Source organism: Accipiter gentilis, chromosome 1 (genome assembly GCF_929443795.1).
Source record: "Accipiter gentilis chromosome 1, bAccGen1.1, whole genome shotgun sequence".
In the NCBI taxonomy this organism is placed as follows: Eukaryota; Metazoa; Chordata; class Aves; order Accipitriformes; family Accipitridae; genus Astur; species Astur gentilis.
The window spans coordinates 6,236,020-6,255,849 of NC_064880.1; the positions used below are offsets into that span (position 1 = coordinate 6,236,020).

General features: G+C 43.0%; 1 protein-coding gene across 4 annotated transcripts in view; it reads left to right on the forward strand.

Moving 5' to 3' along the window:
- Positions 1 to 19,830, forward strand: part of DISP3 (dispatched RND transporter family member 3) — an 89,212-nt gene that overhangs the window by 682 nt on the left and 68,700 nt on the right. Inside the window, exon 1 of one of the 4 annotated variants that reach the window (XM_049807218.1) lies at positions 4,136 to 4,159. The exons of the other annotated variants lie outside the window; for them this stretch is intronic. The gene's annotated coding sequence lies outside the window, so the exon portion shown is untranslated. Of the gene's footprint in view, positions 1 to 4,135; positions 4,160 to 19,830 lie in introns of those variants that run through there. 4 annotated transcript variants of the gene reach the window in all.

Genomic DNA, 19,830 nt, shown 5'->3' on the forward strand with positions numbered 1-19,830 from the left:
AGCAAGTCACTATGGGCAAAGCTGGATCAGTCCAGTCAGCAGCTGTAGGCCACAAGGCACAGTGCTTTTATTAACCCTCTAATCCTGATACTTTCCTATAGGGGCACTTCAGACAGCACAGAGATCAAGGCCAGCCCTTTCTTTTCACTCCTTGCCACCAGTGCCATAGCTTCTGTCTTTGCCCCAAACCGTGGCTATTCTCAGCCTCCGCCTCAGTCCCTCTAATCAGTGCTTTGCTACCTCTCAGCGCCTGGCGGGTGTGCAGCTGCAGCAGTTCCTCAGACTGAAGCCACAGCTGCTGTATGTGTGCTAACTGCTTGCCCTGTCGCTCCACTGTCCCTTATTGCAGCTGTTCCCCTGCCTATCTCTCCAAACTGGGCTTTCTGAACATTGCTGCTCACTGAGCACAAGGGTGGATTAATGCCGTTCCTGGCTGGGAGCTGTTGTGTTGCTGGGAGCCCTGACGGATGGATGAGAGTAAACTAGAAACCCCAGCAACTTGGTGAAACAGACTTTGCTAGCAATCAGATAATGTTATTGTCCTAATCAAATCTGAATTCAGGTGGTTACCAGCTGTGTACCATGGGACAGGATTTTGAACTGGATGACACAAATTAGAGACAACATCTAAGGCACAATTGTCTTAACTTGCCATGTAACATTGATATGCGGGTGCTAACAACGCACACTTTCAGCTGAGAAATGGTTGTGTTCAGTGGTGTATGAGCTGATCTTTACCTGGTGTCATCCAGGGCATTGGAGCAACACTCAAGGCACTTGAGTTTGTTTCTGGTTTGGCCAGTAATCTGCTCTAATACCTTAAGCAAGTGATTTAATCTCTCTGTGCTTTCGTTTTCCTGTTTATAAAATGGCTATAATGATACACTCTTTCTGCATATAAAGCTTCAATATCTTTTGCTGAAAAGAGCTGTGCAAGACTAGATGTTTTCTTTAATATCCTCTACTTTGATGTTTTGTGAAAATAAAAGACTCTACAGATGAGATGATTAGATACAAGTTTGATAACTGTTGACAGATTGTTATTAGCAAGAAAGCCACTGGAAAGCATTCTTTGCAGATTTTGACCATCATGGGCAAATTCTTTCCTATAAATTTACCCCCCAAATCTTACTTGAGCACAAGTTACCTTTTGACCCTGCTTACACTGAGAGAATTGATGACTGACAAAGAACTTAATTATTTAGGAGAGAAGCTGAAGATAGGAATGGTATGCAGGTAGATAATCGTGCTTCAGTTACACAGAGTAACAGAAAGACTTTGATGAGTAGTATTCCTGTTGTCTTAAATGTGTCTACAACAGAAGGCTACTCCTGTAAAACTAAACTGCCTCTGAACTTCTTTCAGAGGAGAGATACACATTCATAGAATGACAGAAATACTTTAGCATCTTTTAGAGAAGAAGTGCCAAGCAAAATGGAAACTTCTGCCTTAAATTTCCAAACTAGGATCTCTAGGACATATTCACACAGCTTTTAATTAATTGATGGTTCAATTCCTGGCATCTTGCAGGTGCAGGGTAAGGTAGTCCAAGAGCACATCTCAGATATTTTGCAATTCCTCATGCTGATTTAGGCCTGTTTCTCAACCCAGAGGAGCTGAGTAGGAGTTTATCATTGCTTCAACGGAGCAGGGGCAAGCCCTTTACAGAAGGAGGCTTTCATTACTGTGCAGTGGTGAAGAGTCACTTACAGGGCCATAATGTTTCAGTAGTGAGGTCTCAGAAAGAAATCCGTGTATGCTTCCAATGCAGATTAGCGTAATCTAATAGAGCCTAGCATTCAGGATCCACCAGATCCATTGTGCATAGGCTATGGTGGATATAAACTGGCAATGGGCCATTAATGTGCAGACTTAGAGCTGCTGAGGATCTGGTCTAGGGTGATAAACTAAAAAAATAGATACTTTTGTCCTTTATGAGGTGCTCTGTATTTGTAGGAAATCTAGCAACTGCCCAGATTGAACTGTGGCTTTTGGGAGGGTCTATACAAAACTGAAGGAGTGATTTCATACTCTGTCATAGTGGTCCAGGCTCATCACTGAGCAGAGTATCATCTACTGCATGCCAAGAATCTTGTTTACATAATTTTTTTTAGAAATTTTAATCTCAACACTTTAATACACTTGCAAGTCTTATGGGAGATGAAACTAGGAGGAAGCCACAGGGTACTCTGATGGGAAAAGAACTGGCTTACACATTTCAAAATAGAATATTATTGCCAATGTAAAATGCAAGGGTCCAAGCGCAGGATCTGCCTAAAAGCATTAGAACAGTCCAGGGTGCAAAAAGGTTATAAAACACATATTTGTTTTCCCCAGTCCTGCAGCTGTCTGCCACGCTACTGAGTGGTAAACCGCTGAGGACTTCTGTAATGTATGCTGATTACCATATGAAGGTCTATGTCCTTCCTTCTGGCCATACCAGAAGTGGGTGTATTTTTCCATGTATGTGAGTAGAAAGAGAGAGGGAGAGATCACCTTCCTGCCCTGTAATTTTGATGGTGATGCTCTGGAACACATCCCACCAAGGGGAGCAGCTTCTGGACCCATTTCTTTCTTGCTTTTTACCTGCTTTCACCACTTTTAGCAGGGTGAGATAGGTGCAACACAGTCTCACTCCCAGTGGTGACAGTTCACAACTGCTTTGCACTGATAACAAAGTGGGATACAAGAACAAGATGAAGAACAGACAAGGCCAGTACCTGGTAGGGGTTTGCCCTACATCCTGGAAGTTCCCTGTGCTGCAGGCTCTTGCCCTGCTTTTCTTTGGGGGGGGGAGGAGGGTAAAGGATGGCTTGTGTTAAGTGAGGGAGCTGCTGTTTGGGAATCATCTCTATTACAGAGCCATTAGATAGATGTTCCTGAAATAGCAGCAGATCAATTGATTCATAAGTAATTAATGCATTCCCCTCCCCTTGGGCAATTCAGAATCTATAACTCAGGAATTAGATAACACAGCTCAGCTCTGTTCAGCTGAGAAAACATTGGCACTTGTCTTCCTCACAGCCCTGCACGTACTACTGTGAGCACCATCTCTTCTACTGCAGAGACCTTCCCTGCTTGTGTTGGGAGCCCTGGCAATTACCTTCTGTGTGAAATTGAGCATCTTCTGTAGTTGCTGGAGAATTCTGTGTTTAGCTGTTTAAATGGATGAAATCACCTGCATGCCCCCCACAAATGCTGCTGCTGTCTTACCTTTTCCCCATTTATCTAGTAATGTCACTCAACTCAATGTTGCCTGCAGCAGTGTGCAGACTGAAAGAGCAAGAGATGCTTCTGATCAACACCAGTCTCATTGAGATCAGAATCAGATCCTTTGCAATGTTACAGCAAGAGCTTGGCAGAACTTTAAAAAGGAAACAAAGTCTGGTGCATCCATGTATGGAGACTCTGGTGCACACTATCAGAGATGGGCTTGAGTTCTGCATAGGTTTCTGTATTTCTCTTAGTGGAGCACCAGGTCTCTGCAGCTGTGTACCCAGGAACAACTTATCCTAAGCTATATCACTTCTGACTTCAGAGTAAGAAAAAGTAAGGCTTTCTTTCGATTCCTAATCATAAACAACCTGTTCATGGCAGTGGTCCTTGTATGAGAACGGGCGAGCAAGAAAACCCCACAAACCTGCGATGTGGCCAGGTGGCGTGGTTCATGGGAATTCCAGTGGTGTTCTTTCTGTCGTCAGAGACAGTTAGATTAAATGGAAACAAGGACCTTCAAAAACTTGGTCTGAGTTACTACAGTTTTCTAATCCTCTAATATCCTGCAGATGCTCTGATTCAAACTATGTGGGCATGCAGTAGGGATTGAGCAGGTAGCATGCATTGGAGAGAAAGGAACCAAGCTCCTAATATTACTAAGGCTTACAGGAATATTATTATTTTTATTTATTATTTGCAGTCACTACAAACACTAATTAGCAGCCTCCCAGGGGAATCTGCTAGCTGTGCATCCTGCTGGGCTTGAAAGCTACTGCATTCATTTTGTGTTTAAGTTGATGTTTTAATTAAACTGCCCCCTAATTATCTTAACTAGCTTTTAAATAATAACTTTCCACTGAACCATTCACATCAGCTGCTAATTGGCTCCCTTCTGTTTACATAGATCTGGCTGGCTCAGACAAATGTGGCAATGGAATGGCAGGTAGGTTTGGGAAAGGGCTATGCTCCTTTCATACACTGTGCTTCTGTTGTGTTTGCCTTCACCATAATGAATCAGATTCCAGGGTGAAATGGAGATGGCTATGCTGGCAAGTGCTTCACCATTTATTCATATGCTGTGTGTGATGAGAGTATTATATGCTCATGTTTCCACAAGTTACTCCATCTACAGGGCATCTGATCACTGGCCCAGTGGCAAATTATTCTGTTTCTGTGTTCACCCAGTTCGGACTAATTCACAGTGCATAATTAATGGACCTTGACCCTGGCTGGGAGCAGGGTCAGTTCTTGGCACAGACAGTGGCATTAATAATGTATGGAGTGGCTGCTGCAAATTGTAGAGGTCACCACAGAAGCTCGATATTTCATGGGCTTGCTGTGTCTTGCACTCCGCAGAACTGGAAGGAGGACCAGCATATCCAGAATTCCAGGCATCCCTCAGTATGCTGATGTTCTGCTGTCCATGAGGCAGTATTTCCTGTGCTGGAAGAAGGCTAGTGTTGCCTTACTCTCTCCCATTGCAGCCTTTCCCCTGCAACCCACAACAACCTTTTGAGTGATGCTCTATGGTGCCAGTCACACTCCTCCCCACCACTGACTCATACAGCTGGGTTGAGAAGAGCCTGAAGTGTGGACGTGACATCTGGTGCAGCGTTACAGCAAATGTGTCTTTGGTTGATGGTGTGTGCTAGGGTTTGGAGGTGTCTGTGTGTTATTGGATTAGTGCATGCAGGACTAGGTGCTATGTGTGGGTTCACACATGAGTGTGTGCTTTTACGCACGCTGCAGGCTAGACCTGTGTCCACATCTGCAAATGGCTGCATGTTTCTGCAAACTGTGGATGTGCAGCCATACTGGTGAGCAAATCCATGACTGCAGACTTGTTAGTACAGGGGGATCAGATTTGATTCAGAGCTCCGTAGTCATGTGTTATTTAAATGTTCTCTGCTGGATTGCAATTCCCAAGGTTCTGATCTATATATTATATCTTATGCAGTTTGTCAGCCTGCTTTTTCCTTCTTGTTTTCCTGCATTTGTTTAAAACCTCTACCACAAAAACAACAAAACATGGTGTGAAGAAAAAGTGTCCCAGAGGTAGCAGGTGAATGTATATAATCCTTCATTACTTCTGTCACCAATGCAAAACCATCCTACATGTCATCAGCTCCCATTTGGAGATGTGTGCTAATTAGACTTTTATTACAATCTGTATTTGAAAACAATTAGAATTACAGTGCCAGCATGTGGCTAATTCAACCTCACAATGTTGATTCAGTTAAGTCAGCAACTGGTGACCTAGTTTGATTGCCAGAGTGCATATGTGTGTGAATAGCCTTTGATCACATGCCACTGCAGCCCCTGCCATCAGAGAGGGGGACACATACTGTTCAGTGCTCCTTAGCATCATGCAGGGTCCTGTCTAGATTTTGGGGGTATAAATGTCCCGGGGCCCTTGAACATTTATGATGGGCCAGGAGAAGTAAGTATGTATGGTGGGTGACATGCCAGAACTGGGTGGGCTGGATACAGTCTGTCCTTCACCTTACCATCAATCAACATTTTCTTCAGAGAACAGTGGAGCTGCTATGTCAGTATTTGCACCTATGTGATCCAGTGCCAGCCTGTTGTAACGCAGAGATCATTCAGCTAGGGGTGGAGCAGCGCAGATCTCTGTCATGTTTCTTTTGAGTCAAAAGTCCAGAAGTGCTTTTAGAAGGGACAGCCCTGGAATTATTGATGTGTGCTTGTTTCTGTGGCTTTCTGTAGCTTTGTGGAATGAGAGAGGACTGAGACCACCAATATGTCTGACCTGAGACCGTCAGCAAACCGTAGGGCAGGGATCACTGCTGACTGACTAGAACAATTACGTGAAAGAGAAAGGCTTTCCCTTCATTGCTCTTCCCCGATCCATCTGGCATTGCTCCAAAGATCTCTGTTGCCAGAGGATGCTGAGCAGAACATATTCTTGGAGATAAGTGATTCTTCCCCCTTGAGGAATTTGCATTCAGCAATCCTCATCTACTGTTATTAATTTCCATGTCACAAGGCAAAATAAAGGCCTTCATCTTCTACATTTCCGAACAGCAGAATTTTGCCTGCCTTAAAGGAGAAGCCTCCTTTTGCCTTCTTCACCATCTATTTTCAAATAGACTGTCAGGAAATCAGGTCGGGTTTTAGTTTAACAGAGAAGACTTGCTGTTTGTCTGTAAAGCCTTTTCTCTTTGTAAAGGCAGCATGGTTTCACGTCATAATTGTGACAGTTTAACTTCTGCAGCTGTACTTTCATGCTTTACGTGCTGTATGTGGTTTTTCTAAGCTGTGGCTGTTAAATGTGGAGTTCTGGAAAGTGGGGAACAGGAAGAAAAAGGTCACGTGTTTTGGAGTGAACGGCTAGCACTTATGTGCAGGGTCTCCCCAGCCTTCTCCTTTGAATGCATTGACAGGCGCCTTCTTTGGCAGCCTTTGTCTAGCTTCCAGTCTCTGCCTGGATTAATGCAGTGGTAACTCAGGTTTTAAGCACCTTGCGTACACATCAATGGCTGTAATTGTCAGTTAAAATTTGCTACTGGAATAAAATAAAGACTCTTGAAGGTATAAAAAACTAAAGCTGGAGATAAGAAGCTGTTTTATATTGACTTTCATTCCAGAGACTGGAAGAATAACATAGGTTTTTGTCATCTGAGCAAAGCCTTTATGCACCAAAAAGGACAGAAAAGCAGAGAGATATACAGAGATTGGTGGATGAACAAGAGGAGAGTGGGGAGGATGCATAGAAAATACGGTGGTGAAAGTGATGGTTTCCTGTGATTTCAATTCTATGTTAACTGACATAAAGTTGCTCCTTCTAAGGGCACCTTCACAATTCCGGAGCAGTGCAGATGTGAGCACAATGGCCTTTCAGCATTTTGCTGGCACCTAAGGGGAGCTTTCTGGGCTTGTTTAACAACACACACAGATGTCTGATGAGAGAACTACCAATTTTTGCATACAGGCAAGAAAATGAATGGGTTGAACTTTGTTCCCCCTTTCTGCATCTTCAGCAGAGCACAGTGAGGCATATCTTTTTCAGTGGGGTCTTTTTGTCAAGAATATGAGGAAACCTGAAGCTTTGATCTGCCCAGTGCTCACCCTGGTGAGCTGTCCTTACTGATCTCAATATGCAGAATATAGCCCAGAGTTAGCAGAGTCAAGAACTAGGGTAAATTCTTTTACTTCGAGTCAGTAAATCAAGACTCAAGCGGAAGTTTTCCGCTGAAATTACTGAATATTTTGGCACCCAATTCAATAGAATCAGGCTTTCACCTTAGCAGTCTCTCTGCAAGGCACACTTTAAGCAGCTAACCCCAGGCTTTTGGACTCTGTGCAGCAATGTCTGGCTGAAATGCTACATGCTGTCCTATGCAGACTAGACTACTGCAGGACTTTTAGAGCTGATAGCATCTCAAAATAGTCAAGAAGACTATACCTTCTTCCTTTGTATTGAAATGCAACCTCATTATTTCCAAGTGTTTGTGCCAGTGGATTTGAAAATGCAATGTGAGTTACATTGCACCATCAGTTGGGCTCCATGATTTACTTCATCCCCTAACTCACTGTATCTGTCTGTTTTAACTTTAGCTATGGCTGGAAGCCAGAACATGCTGAGGACCTCATTCTTCTTGACCAAACCCTCACATTTTCCTTCCTTTTTTTAGGGAGGCCAAGAGAACTTAATGATGTTGTTCAACTTCCTTACCTTTATTTAAGACAAGCTGTGCTCATTTTCTTTGTTAATCAGTTTGAGCTAATAACACCACAATACAGAAACAATGGGACTTTGTGCCTGGACAGGAGTCAGATTAATGAGTACACTGGAGCTATAACACAAATGATCTTTGCTGTGATCACAAATCTTCTGAGAGCTCATGTGAATGCCAGGTGTTATCTAGTGCTCCGCTATCCTGGAATGATGGAGGTACAGAAGGCTCGCTGGAATTTGCTGTAATGGGGAAGCGGGTCTTTGGGGATAGTTTTATCGCTTTACAGCTTCAATGTTAGCAGAATTTACTCATTTTGGCCTGTTACACTCATTGTAAAACTCAGCTTCATTGTTAAAACGTTGTAACTGAAAAAAACCTGAAGAAAGGAAAAGATTGGATTTTCTCAGTTACATAATTTTCTTTTAAAACAAACAAACCATTTTCCAGCTGACAGGATTTATGTGGGTACTTAATCTGGAGCCAATCATAATCTCTAAAAATGCAGCTTCCTAGTAGCTAGCTTGCTGTAATACCTAAAGTTTATAGAATTGGTGCAGCCAATCTGGGACCCTCAGAGAATCATATCACCCCAGTTCCTTCTGCTGAGAGAAGCAGCTTGCTTCTTTTTATGACGTTCTGCCACCCTTTCAGCTTCCCTTGATTACTGTTTTCTTGAAATTAGCTCCTTAAAATTCTTATAGTCAATCCCCTAGGCCTCCCAGCTGACACATCTATCTTATGCTGCTGTTCTCCTCCTTCATAAGAATTCACACAGAGCATGTGAAGTACTTCACATTTTGTTTGCTAATAAAGACCATGGAGGGATGTTAAACGAATAGAAACCACCTTACAAGAAGATGGGTTGAAAAAGATTATACTGCCACATCCTTTCTTTGATTCATAAGCTCAACTCCCAGTCTGGCAATGGTTTAAAGCTAAGATCCTAAGAAAAACAAGAAACAGAGGTGGAAATAGAAGGCACTGTGGTTTAATGGTGAAGGCACCAGCTGCCAACATTACCACCAGCTCAGTTCTGTGGCTTCAAACCATGCAATGTCTTTATGTGTTTTTATTTCCCTGTGTGTGAAAAAACATGTCATATTGCCTTTTTCTTCCCTCTCTTGTGGTAATCCCCCCTCCAAGGTATTTCTGGTATTTTATTCAGTGCACGTTAGTAAATCTGTAGCATGCAGACCTGCTTTAAAACTTGAACTACTGTGGAGATGATTGGGTAATGTCTTGCAGTTTGTTTATCTTTTATTTAGGACTCCAGGGTGAAGCATCTGGAAATCATTCCCTCTGCCATGCTCTTGTCTCTTCATTCGGTTTATTAATTAAATATTTCTTTCTTCACTTCATTATTTCAGATTTTTAGTTGCCCCTCGCATCTAGAGGAACTGAGAGAAATATTTAATTCATTGCCTCCTGCATATCCTGTTACTTGGGGAATTCCTCCTGAAAGTGCTGGGCTTCTTTGGTGCTTTGTTGAGTTGCCATTTCTGAGGAGTTTTATATTTACTCAATTAGCCAAAGGTGATTATTTATTCAACCGGAAGAAAAAAATCATAAGCAGCTGGGAAGCTTTATTTGTACTTGTGTTTTTCTTCTCAAATCTGCAGTTTGTTAAAACCCGCTGTATGCGTATTTAACAATCATTTTTTTCCCTCATGCATGCCTATTTATGAGAGGAAAAATAGACACTGATTGCATGGTGTAGCTGATTAGTTAAACAAATGCTCTGCAAGCCTCAGCCATACTGGAGCTTTCTGTATTGACCCCATATACTATTTCTCTGCACATAACAAATACCAGCGTGGTCTATATTCACACTTGGCATAAATTGGCATAGCAAGTGCTGCTGATTTATGCCATCTAAAGACGTATTTACCCTGCTAGTAATGATGGATTTCATCAAAACTCCTGATGCCACTAGCAGAGCAGATCGTAATGAGAACAGGATGAGCTGGGATCAATAGCATTTTTATTTCCTTAGGTCTGCAGTCCTGTAGCAAGCACATTTTTTTCATTATTATCCTTTCAGAATCATGGCCGGCAGCCATGGCCAGCAGGATGGTTCCATGCACTGCACTGAGCTCTCTGAGGTATTAAGTTGTGTCTCTTGGTTACTGACAATGGCACGCAAGTCTCTGGTGGGGCCATATAAATTCACTGCAGGCCTGATAAATGGAGAAATGACTCCCCAAATACATTTTCCTAATACAGAAATGCAGCAGAGTCAGAAGCAACAAAAGAAAACAGATTCTGCCTTGTTCTAACAAAGTTTCGCCTTCCCCGTATCTCTGGGGATCTAGTATTCTCATTATCACTATGGTGATGGTAGCAGTCACAGACACAAAGTGACTAAATGCATAGGAGATACTCATTTATTCTTACAGGTGAGACAAATATAGAGAGAGCAGGCAGGGGGGAGTTGGCAGGGAAGATGCAATACTGCCATCCCCAACTGCTGCAGCTTGAAGACACATCTTTAGAAGATGTTCCCAAGACACAATTAGGGAGGTAATTAGATAATCCTGTGAAAAACATCCTGGTAGACAAGTATATTGTAGGCAAGGAGCTGAAGAAGTAGTATACTTCTGTCCATTGCAGGGGTAGGCATGAAAACTCTGTTCTTCTTTCTAACATTGCAACAATTTGTGAAGTCTGGTCTCCAATTCTGTAAAAGTCCAAAGAGAACTAAACTAATGAGAAGCATGTTGATGAAAGTGCTATTCATCCAAAGAACTTCGGGCAGGATAAAGGGTTTGTCTAATCTGAAGTCTTGGATTGATATTATATCACAGTGAACCTAGCATTTGCATCTTTCATTTAGCTTTTCTAGATACCAATAGCAGACGGTATGCAATGGGAATGCAGTTACAGAAAGATGCAATGGGATGGATGTAAACATAGGTGAGCCATACACACCCAGGACACCTGGAAAGTGTGTGCAGCCCATACTGAAATTTATGCTTCTGTTGCTTCTATGTGCTTGTTTGAAGCTGGCTCAGGTACTCAGACTGCAAGCAGACTCTGGTTACATTGCAGGTGAAGGTAACAGGATAAATCAGTTGCTGGTACTAATTTTTACAGGATAAGGGAATGCAGAATTCCACAACGATCACATCCAATTGGAATAATGTCAAGGCATAGGCAGGACTGTTTAAATTTTCTGGGTTGCTTTTTTGTCAGGGGACCTGAACACTCTGAATTGTGTAGCAATTATGGATGTAATAACTTGACAATGTTAAATATCATTAATGACTGATCTAAGGGAACTTGCAAATGACCATGTAGTTACACAGTGTTTGCAGCATAAATACCAATTAACATTGTAGCTGTAGCTGTTTGTACTTAGTAGATTAGATCAGGGAATCCCACAGAGTGGGAAGGAGTGTCAAATGATCTAACACAGGAGAAAAGGGTGATAATATGAAACTGATAATTAAGGGAAATCTTGGTCTTCCCTATGATACATCTGCTAAAGCAATAGGGATGCTCAGGAGTCATATGCAGAAACCTGAAAAGCAATATGTATGGGTCTATATCTACGTCTATCCATCTGTCCCTACCAAATTAGGCAAGGTAAAGGAATTACTATGGCAGTTAGCTCATGAAATTTTGCTTTAGATTAAGCTGCAGAGGCTGTATTCTTGGAGTAAAAGGCTTGGCACTCTGGATTTTTCTCTCAGTGATTTATACAGTAATTGTCTGCAGTATGCAGCACATACGTTTGTTTCAGGAAGAAGCTGGAACATGCTCCAGTGCAAAGATAATTCTGGGCTCCCTCCAGAGCCCACACTGAAGGCCAGTGAGTGTCTGTCACAGTTGCAAGCCACAGTGCTCTGGGAGCCCCAAAATGTTACACCAGCTCATCAGTTTCAGCGAAGAGTTTATATCTCTGTCTGATGCAATAGTCAGGAAGATGTTTATCACTCTCATGGAAAAAGGGAGGAAGCAGCCAGTTAGCCAGGGTTTGGTTCACAAGAAAGCTTTGGAAGAAGAGTTTGTATATCATTGTAGACAGAAATTGCTGATGCTGTTTCTTTCCCCTTCCCTTGGCTATAAATGAGACCTGGAAAGAGGGACAGAGAGAATAAGGAAAAAGAATTGACAAAATGCCGTACTGATCTTTGGTCAATAAACTTATCTGTAATTAGGAAGTACAGCAGCAGCAGGTGCACACTGTATGTTCTGCAGGATGTTCATGCTAATGGTAAGAAACCAAATTTTAATAATATTTGCATCAGCATGAATGTGAAGTAACCCCAGTGAAATCATGGTGTTTATCACGGATTTGTACCAGTATCAAAGAACGCAAAATCTGTCTGTTTTATAAACTGCCTGCTTCCCTTTCTGCAGGCTTAAGGATGCACTTGTTTTCTTTAGTACAGGGTTTGGGGATTTCATTTGTTGGCCCAGTGGTAAACACTCTGTCCTTCCCTTCAGAGATGGTGGACACTTTCCTGATTGGGATTCTTGATTTTACGTTCAGCTCCAGTATATGTAGCAGTAACTCCATCATGAGTGTTGGAGGCAACATCTTTTATGCCCGGCCTGGTATCCCCATTGCCTGCTGGGGACAGTAGTAATCAGACATCTGTATTTGAAAGAAATAAGTTGTAAAAGGAATAAACAAGTAGAAGTGTGGAGAGAGGGTTACCACTTGTATGGAAGAGGCAGGAAGAAGAAGAGAGGAGAGATGCAGTGGAAAATTGAAGTGACGGGGTGGGGCATTAGGTGATGTATGTGGGCATCTGGAGTTCTTCCAAATCACATCAGAAAAGGCCCTGTCCCAGAACTCCCACCTCAATGACTGTTGCATTAAAAAAACTGTCTAGCAAATCAATCTCAAGTGAATACTGGCAGCAAAAGGCATGTTGTAGGGTGAAGTCAAAAGACCTAGATAGATAGATGTGAATATCAAATGCGCATAAGAGCTGGCAAAAGGCTTTAAATGTGGTGACTAGGACATAGGCATGGGAGAGCAGTACAAGAGAGGACAGCACAGGAAACACTGTACTCTCTGAATGTGTCAGTCTCAGAGAGGTGACAGCTGTCAAGACAGATGACAGCCTGATGGATTGTCACCTGCACTGACAGACAAATGAGCTCTGCTTATTTTGGAAGATTTTGTTTTAATGATGTGCTGCTTTTTTTCCTGTCTTCCAGAATCAGAGAGAGTTGTTCTGAATTCTGATCTCTGTTAGATACTGTTAGTAGTTTCCACTGAAATTGGAAAGCCTTTTACGTCTCATCAGAAGCATGATTTGGCTCTAGCTCCATTGGTCTCATTGGAGTTGGTCTTCTCCGAGTGGAGTCGGAAGGATTCTATAGGCACAAATGCATTCAAGACCGCGGGATGCTCACATAACCTGGGGATGACACTCTTACGTGGCCTCAAGTTAGTGTAACCTAGCAGTTTGGAGAATCCATTAATTTTTCTTCTTCTCTTTTCTCCTTTCTCCTCCATGGACTTGAGGAGAGGTTGAACTGTAATGCTAACCACTAATTCAGAAGACATTATCTACACCTCTGCTTTATTAAACCATTCTGTTCTGCACAAGGACTAAAAAAATCTCCCTGCCAAAACATGCCTGTTCCACTCAGTATGTTGGCTGACAGGCAAGAGCAAGCAGCCTCGGATATGCATTGTTCATTGTCACACAGGCAAGGCAGTGAGACACTTCCTATCCCCAGCAATTTCTGGAGCAGATTATCAGGACATCGGTGTTTTGTTGATGCTGTTGTGTCTTTTTCCCTGCCAGAGAAGTGACAGCAAGGGAGGGCCTGGTGATTGTTTAGTTCTGTCATAGCTAGGAAGGGAGCAGGGCCATACTTAATTCTTGGTTTATTATTATAAACTCATGCAGTTTGTTCTTCCTGTATGTTTCTTTGTTTTGTGTGTGAATTTAGCCCTCCAGAAGTACCAGCAAACATTTCTGCACACCTGCAGTCAGTTCACGGTGGGTAGCTCCTTAACTAGGTCTTGGCTCTGTCCTGGAAAGATGTTCTGTAGAAGCAAGGATTCAAGGTTTATACCTGACCTGCCATTCCATGTTTAGCCCCTGCCTTCTCTGGAAGCATCTCCAGATGCTATCTGCAGCTGTGATTCCACAATCATTGTACAAGATCAATACAATCCCAGTTCTTCTGGCAGGGCAAATTTGATTTTGCACTCTGTTACGCATGGCTGCATTTCTGTTGGATTAGCCCGTGCACGTAGCTCAGACTTTAAGCCAGTTGACACTTTTATGTCAGCTTACATACTGCCTATGGGAGGACAAGCAATACCTGATCCAGTGTAAAGTTAGAGCAGGGCAGACAGATAATGTACATGTTGCTTGGCAATGTGATGCTTTGTCTGGGACTGTCCTCCCAGCTGGGGAGAGTACAGAGTTTGAACAGAAGGGGCATTGTGGAAGAAACCTGGAAAGGGAGAGGGAGACTGGCTAAGTTGAAAAAAGAATGGCAGAAAGAACTAGAGACAGAAAAGCAAACAGGACCTAATCCTGTATTGTAGTGAGTTCCCTTTAATCATAAACTGCCCTCAGCTCCCAGTGACTACAGCAGAGGTGGCTTTTTGTTAGTATTTATATCACTTTTTTATTATTCTCACTCCACAGTTACCAACAGGATTAGGATGGAGGCAGGAAATGCTTAGTACCATGCTGGATCTGACCCGTGGTGAAAGAGAACAATAAGGGCACAGCTCAGGGGTTGCGAAAGAGCCAGGGACAGGGGACAGACAGGAAATCTACTCTGTCGTTTATCATTCCTGCTCCATGGCCCTTTATCAAACAACAGCAAAGATCTCTTGCACCCTCCAAAGTGCAGGAAGCCATTTTACAGGAGGGGAAACAGAGGCAGGGAGAGAGGAAGGCTCCATTTTCTAAACGAGGCTATCCGTTTTGGATGAGACTGTTTCCTCCTAAAATGTGCACCAGGTTTGTGTGAGATCCTGCATGTTGCCAGAAGAGAGCCAGAAACAGAACCCAGGAGACCAGATTGCCTGAACAGGGTGTGCAGTGTCACATGCCAAAGCAGCTGAATGTACAATGCCTCTGTCAAAGGCAGGGAGGAATCTGCAGCTGGGATGCCAGCTGAAATAGTTAATGGAAGAAAATATTCACCTAACCCTTAATTATTTAGAACCAGAGTTAATTTTGCAGTTCCTCTGGCAGGTTTCTCTGGTCATTAGGGCACTGGCAATGAGTCTTTCCCAGCAGTCCAGCTATCGATCAATCTCTCTGAAGGCTAATGTGTCACTGATAGGTTGGAGATAGCTGTGTCTCAGGGCAGAAGCTGAGCAAGGCAGAATTTATCCATGCTCTTAAACTTTACTTTTCCTTCTTTCCTCCCCCTCTTCTCAGAGAGATGATAAAAATAAAGACACATAAACTCAAAAAGAAAGAATAATGGCTTCATCCTGCTGAGGGACTGTATTTTGAGATTTTGGCTAGCTTTCATCATAAGTGCTGCTGACTTGAAGAAATTCTTTTGATCATCTAAACCTTGGCTGGATTAAATTGCCAAATCCCATTAGAGTCCTTGGGATTTACAACAGATGCTGAATGAAAGATTTATCTGTGGCCTACCAGGCCTGCATGGCCACTTAGAACTCTGCTGTCCCCAGAGGCATAGGGCAGCATTGGCGGAATGATCTTTAACCCCTCATCTATTGTGCAAAGGTTTGAGAAGGTGTAGGGATCACCTGATCCTACCCAGGGCACAAGGATAATTTCTGATGGAAGGAGGTCCTGAACAGGGACATTACATTTTCCTTGGAGAGGGGAGATCTTTTTGTGCAAGCCCCAGTCCTGGAGGGACCTCCTGAAGGGCAGCAATGTGTAGGAAAAAGGAATTAATTCTGGGCAACAGTCTGCAAGATTTGTTTGCATTAGCTCTCTACTTTATTGCTTTCTCCTCCTGTCCACACTTTTAACATCACACAAAGGTTTGGGAGTAGTGGCAATAGCTTATATGTTATTAATGCTTGTAACCAGTGGCCAGGCTAACCAAGCCGTTACAAAGTCAGCTCCATTTCATGCCCTCTTTCCACTTTCTCTGGCTTGACTTTTCTGCTCTATTTGTCTGAAACGAACAGAGATGAAGTGAAATGACTTACAGCCTCTCCCTGTTTCATGCTCAAGACCTAGAGGGAGAGTAGAGTGTTACTGTGTCTGGCTCACAGTTTGTGGCTCTACTGCAACACAGCCTTTCCCTAGAAAGTTCTAGCATGCACAGAATCCCCCATTCAAAACCTAATTTGCTTGGACAACCCCCCTCCTTTCTGCTCTTACTATCTCTATGCTCTGTACACTTGTCTTCCACAGGCTCAAGTCTGCCAGATGGTGAATGTTCCCTGAGAATTCCAGCAGTGCACAAGACTACACAGGGAGTCCAGATGTGATAAGTGAACTAATACTTATGTGCTTCCTCACTTAGACCCAGAGGGATCTTGGGAACTCAAGAGGATCCTTGCTCAGACTCCAGGGAATAAGCAAAGAGTCTGCAAGGAAAAAAGGACAGTGGCATTCAATTTGATGAGGCTTTTTTCACTGGGACCCAGCTGTAGCTTGCATTGCAATTGTAAGGTAGACACACAACATCCATGACCCCAACTGAGATGAGATATTACAGCATTGCTGCTGTTGAGGCTTCTGCTTTGCCATGCTGTGTGAAGAAGTTGGGAGTTCTGCCTGGAGTCAGTCAGCAGTGGGAAGTCACCACACACTGGGACTGCGTGAAGAACACCCACCAAGCCTGTCTCCTTGTGCTTTTTGCTGGTTGAGAAATTGTTCCGGCTCTAAGTTTTAATCCTTTCCGCATAGAAGCTTCCAATTGGTACAGCTCATTCTTCCTGCTTAGCTAAATGTGTTTTCAAATACTAGCCTGAAACTTAGCGGATGGTAATTACACTTTGACATTAATATTTAAACCACAAACACAGTTAGCACTCTAATACCGTCCCCAAAGGCTACTGCTCATTTAAGTTTCATCCTTATGAGACTTAATTATTGTCAGGGATGAATCCTAAAAGGCAAGAAATATTACAGCTTGAAGACTAAACATTACCTTGATTATTAGAGGTACAGGATTTGGGCACAGAGTGTGGAAAGGGCCTCGGCTATGGTGGTAACATTTATACCGCTACTAAAATCTGGTGAATTTTTAAATCCGAAAGCCTGATTTTAAATGACTGCTGAGATTTCTTTGTACTTACAATTATACAGAGATCTCAGCCTTCAGTTAGTTTAGCCAAAGAATAACTTTGCAAAACTTAGATGCCATTGCCTGTTGTACAGGTGGAGAAACAGCAGTGTTTTGAGGGCCTGACCCAGGGCAGCATCAGGACTCTGTAGTCTTAGCCTTCCCCTCTCTGCAATAAGTAGCTGAGGTGGTGAGAGTAGCAAGTGCCTGATGTTTCAAGCCTGCAGCTTAACTATTCTTCAAACTATTTCTCCAACATAACCTCTTTATGGACTTTTTATAAGAAAAAACCCTGAGATCACATATTTTCAAATCAGTTTGTGCAGCTGCAGCTAAGTTCCCAGGATGTCAAGAGCTAGCCGGCCATTTTAGATGCTTTTTGGCATTCTGAAACACACTTTATTGTTTGCAATACAACAGCGCAATCTGTTACAGAAACACCAGTAAAAAAGTTAGATTTTCTGCTGGTGTAACTCCAGAAGCATCAAGAGACTGGGCTGGCTGTGAAGGCAGTTTGGCTAAACACCACTGACTTGATTCTCAGTCAAAAATGAGCCTGTTCAATTACTCTCTGGATGTCTCAGGTCTCTGAGATAACAGCTGCATGCTGAGTGAAAGAACAGTGAGCTGGAGCAGGGAGAAAGAATTCCTTGTGTGTCCCTATGTCGCCAGGCATCCCCAATAGATATCACCCAGCAATAGGATGATAACTGTTATTGAAGAGACAGGCTGCTATTGATAAAAGCTCATGCTCCCAGGGTCGTCATAGGGGATGTACGAACTCAACCAACTTCTGCCCTGAAAACCAGATAGTGTCAGAGGATTTTCTCGATCAACAGTCAAGATTTGTTATCCTTCGCAGGCTTCAGATGAAGGCTTGTATCAGAGCCAAATCAGGTGCAGGTTAGAGGCTGGTTTTTGTTGTGCTGCATTAAAGCAGGAGTTAGTGTGGTCAGACTAGTTCATGGCTGGAGTGTATCAGGATCAGGGCGTGTGTACAGAGGTGACTGTCCTTCAATTCTTCTCCAGCTGCACTTCACTGAGTATCTCCCGATTTTTGTTTTGAGTCCAAACAGAAATAGTCACCCAGATAATTAGCTGAAATCACCAATTCCACCTGACTTAGCAACAGCAGTTGTAAAATGGCTTGTTTCCGGCCTTCTGAAGGGAAATCATGAATTCCCAGAGGTCTGATCAGAACTGAAGCCAGGTTTAAATTTGCCACCTTCTTGGAACTGGGTCTTGGACGATGTTGCACAGGTCCCAAGCTTACTCCAAAATTTTGCAAGTCTTGGCAAGCCTCTGGCTCAGCCTGGGATGAATTGAAAACCTGAGGCTGCACCCCGAAGTATGTGAGCTTTCCTATTTCAAGATGTCATTATTTATATTTTGCATGGTTCTAATAAAAATCATAGCCAGAAAGCTGAATTTTGTTTTTCCTCCTGCCCCCCTCCCTCTTTCTCTTAGCTTCTATGCTTTGATGGCTACTTTGTAGTGATATTGTATGTGGTGGGAAACCCAGACCTCATGGAAGGAAAGAAATCTTTTGACATGTATCTTTAGCTTAATTACTGGTGTTTCTTTTAACAGTCTCAAAGCCTTTAATGAAGGGTGGTGCAGACTCTACCACCTGTGTCCAAGGAAAGGCTACTCTGCTGCCATCTGCTCCCTCAGCCTAAAACTAATGAGTGCATTAACTTCCAGAGAGAGATTCATAAACTTCCACTGCCTGAGGATGCTATAAGCTGTTGATGTTTAAAGAGTAGCCTCCAAAGATTGCTTAGCCAACTGTGCCCCATTTCATTTAGAGAAACCCATCAGAAGGCTCCCATTATTCACAAAAAGGTGTGTGATTTTTCTGGGGGTGATAGCTGTGTTATAGTAGATTGAATCCATCATTTACATTGCTCAGGAAGCAGGGCTAGCAAGCTCACTCCTACCACCCTGGCTGACGATTTAAAACATAACAAATAGAGACACAGTGGATGTGAAGTCTGTGTCCCCCTGCACAAACGCGTGATGCATGTAGGATGCTGGAGCACCAGAGTGGCTATTTGTATATTGATGTAAATGATGACCCAACGAGCAGTGGAACCAGGAGGGTGTAAAGGACTCACACAAGGAAGCGAGTATCAGGAGCAGGAACAGAATTCACAGGTCCTGTTCTGCTTCCACTTTAACCGGCGTGAATGGCTTTTTTCCACACTGCCACAGCACTGCATTAATTTTCTCCATATCCTTCTAGTCAAATTAGATTTGTCCTCCCTTTGAGTGTCTAATTAGTCGCTATTTAACATGCAAGTGCAATGTTTTAAATGAGAAGCCTTGATTTGTGGAAAGAGGCATTGACGTTCAATCTATATTTAAATTCATGGGCAAACAGCCTGTGGACTGCGATACAAGCTGACAGAGTCATTGAAGTCCCCATGGAGGCTGACACTGAGAGCCTGAATCACTGGTGTGTTTACCCCCATAAATTGATGGTATAAATGCAGATTAATACAGGGGTGACTCAGATACTTTGACTTTAACCCATGTTGTTTGGCTGGCGTAGAGGTGGGGTGCACATTAATGTGCCTGCTTTGAATTTCCTAGCTTGTTTTGCCTTGTATCTCAGTTGAATGCTGACCCAAACTGTTTCGTGTACATTTTTCTCATTTTTAAACACCAAGCCTCAAAATTTTCCAAGTAGCTCTTTGGG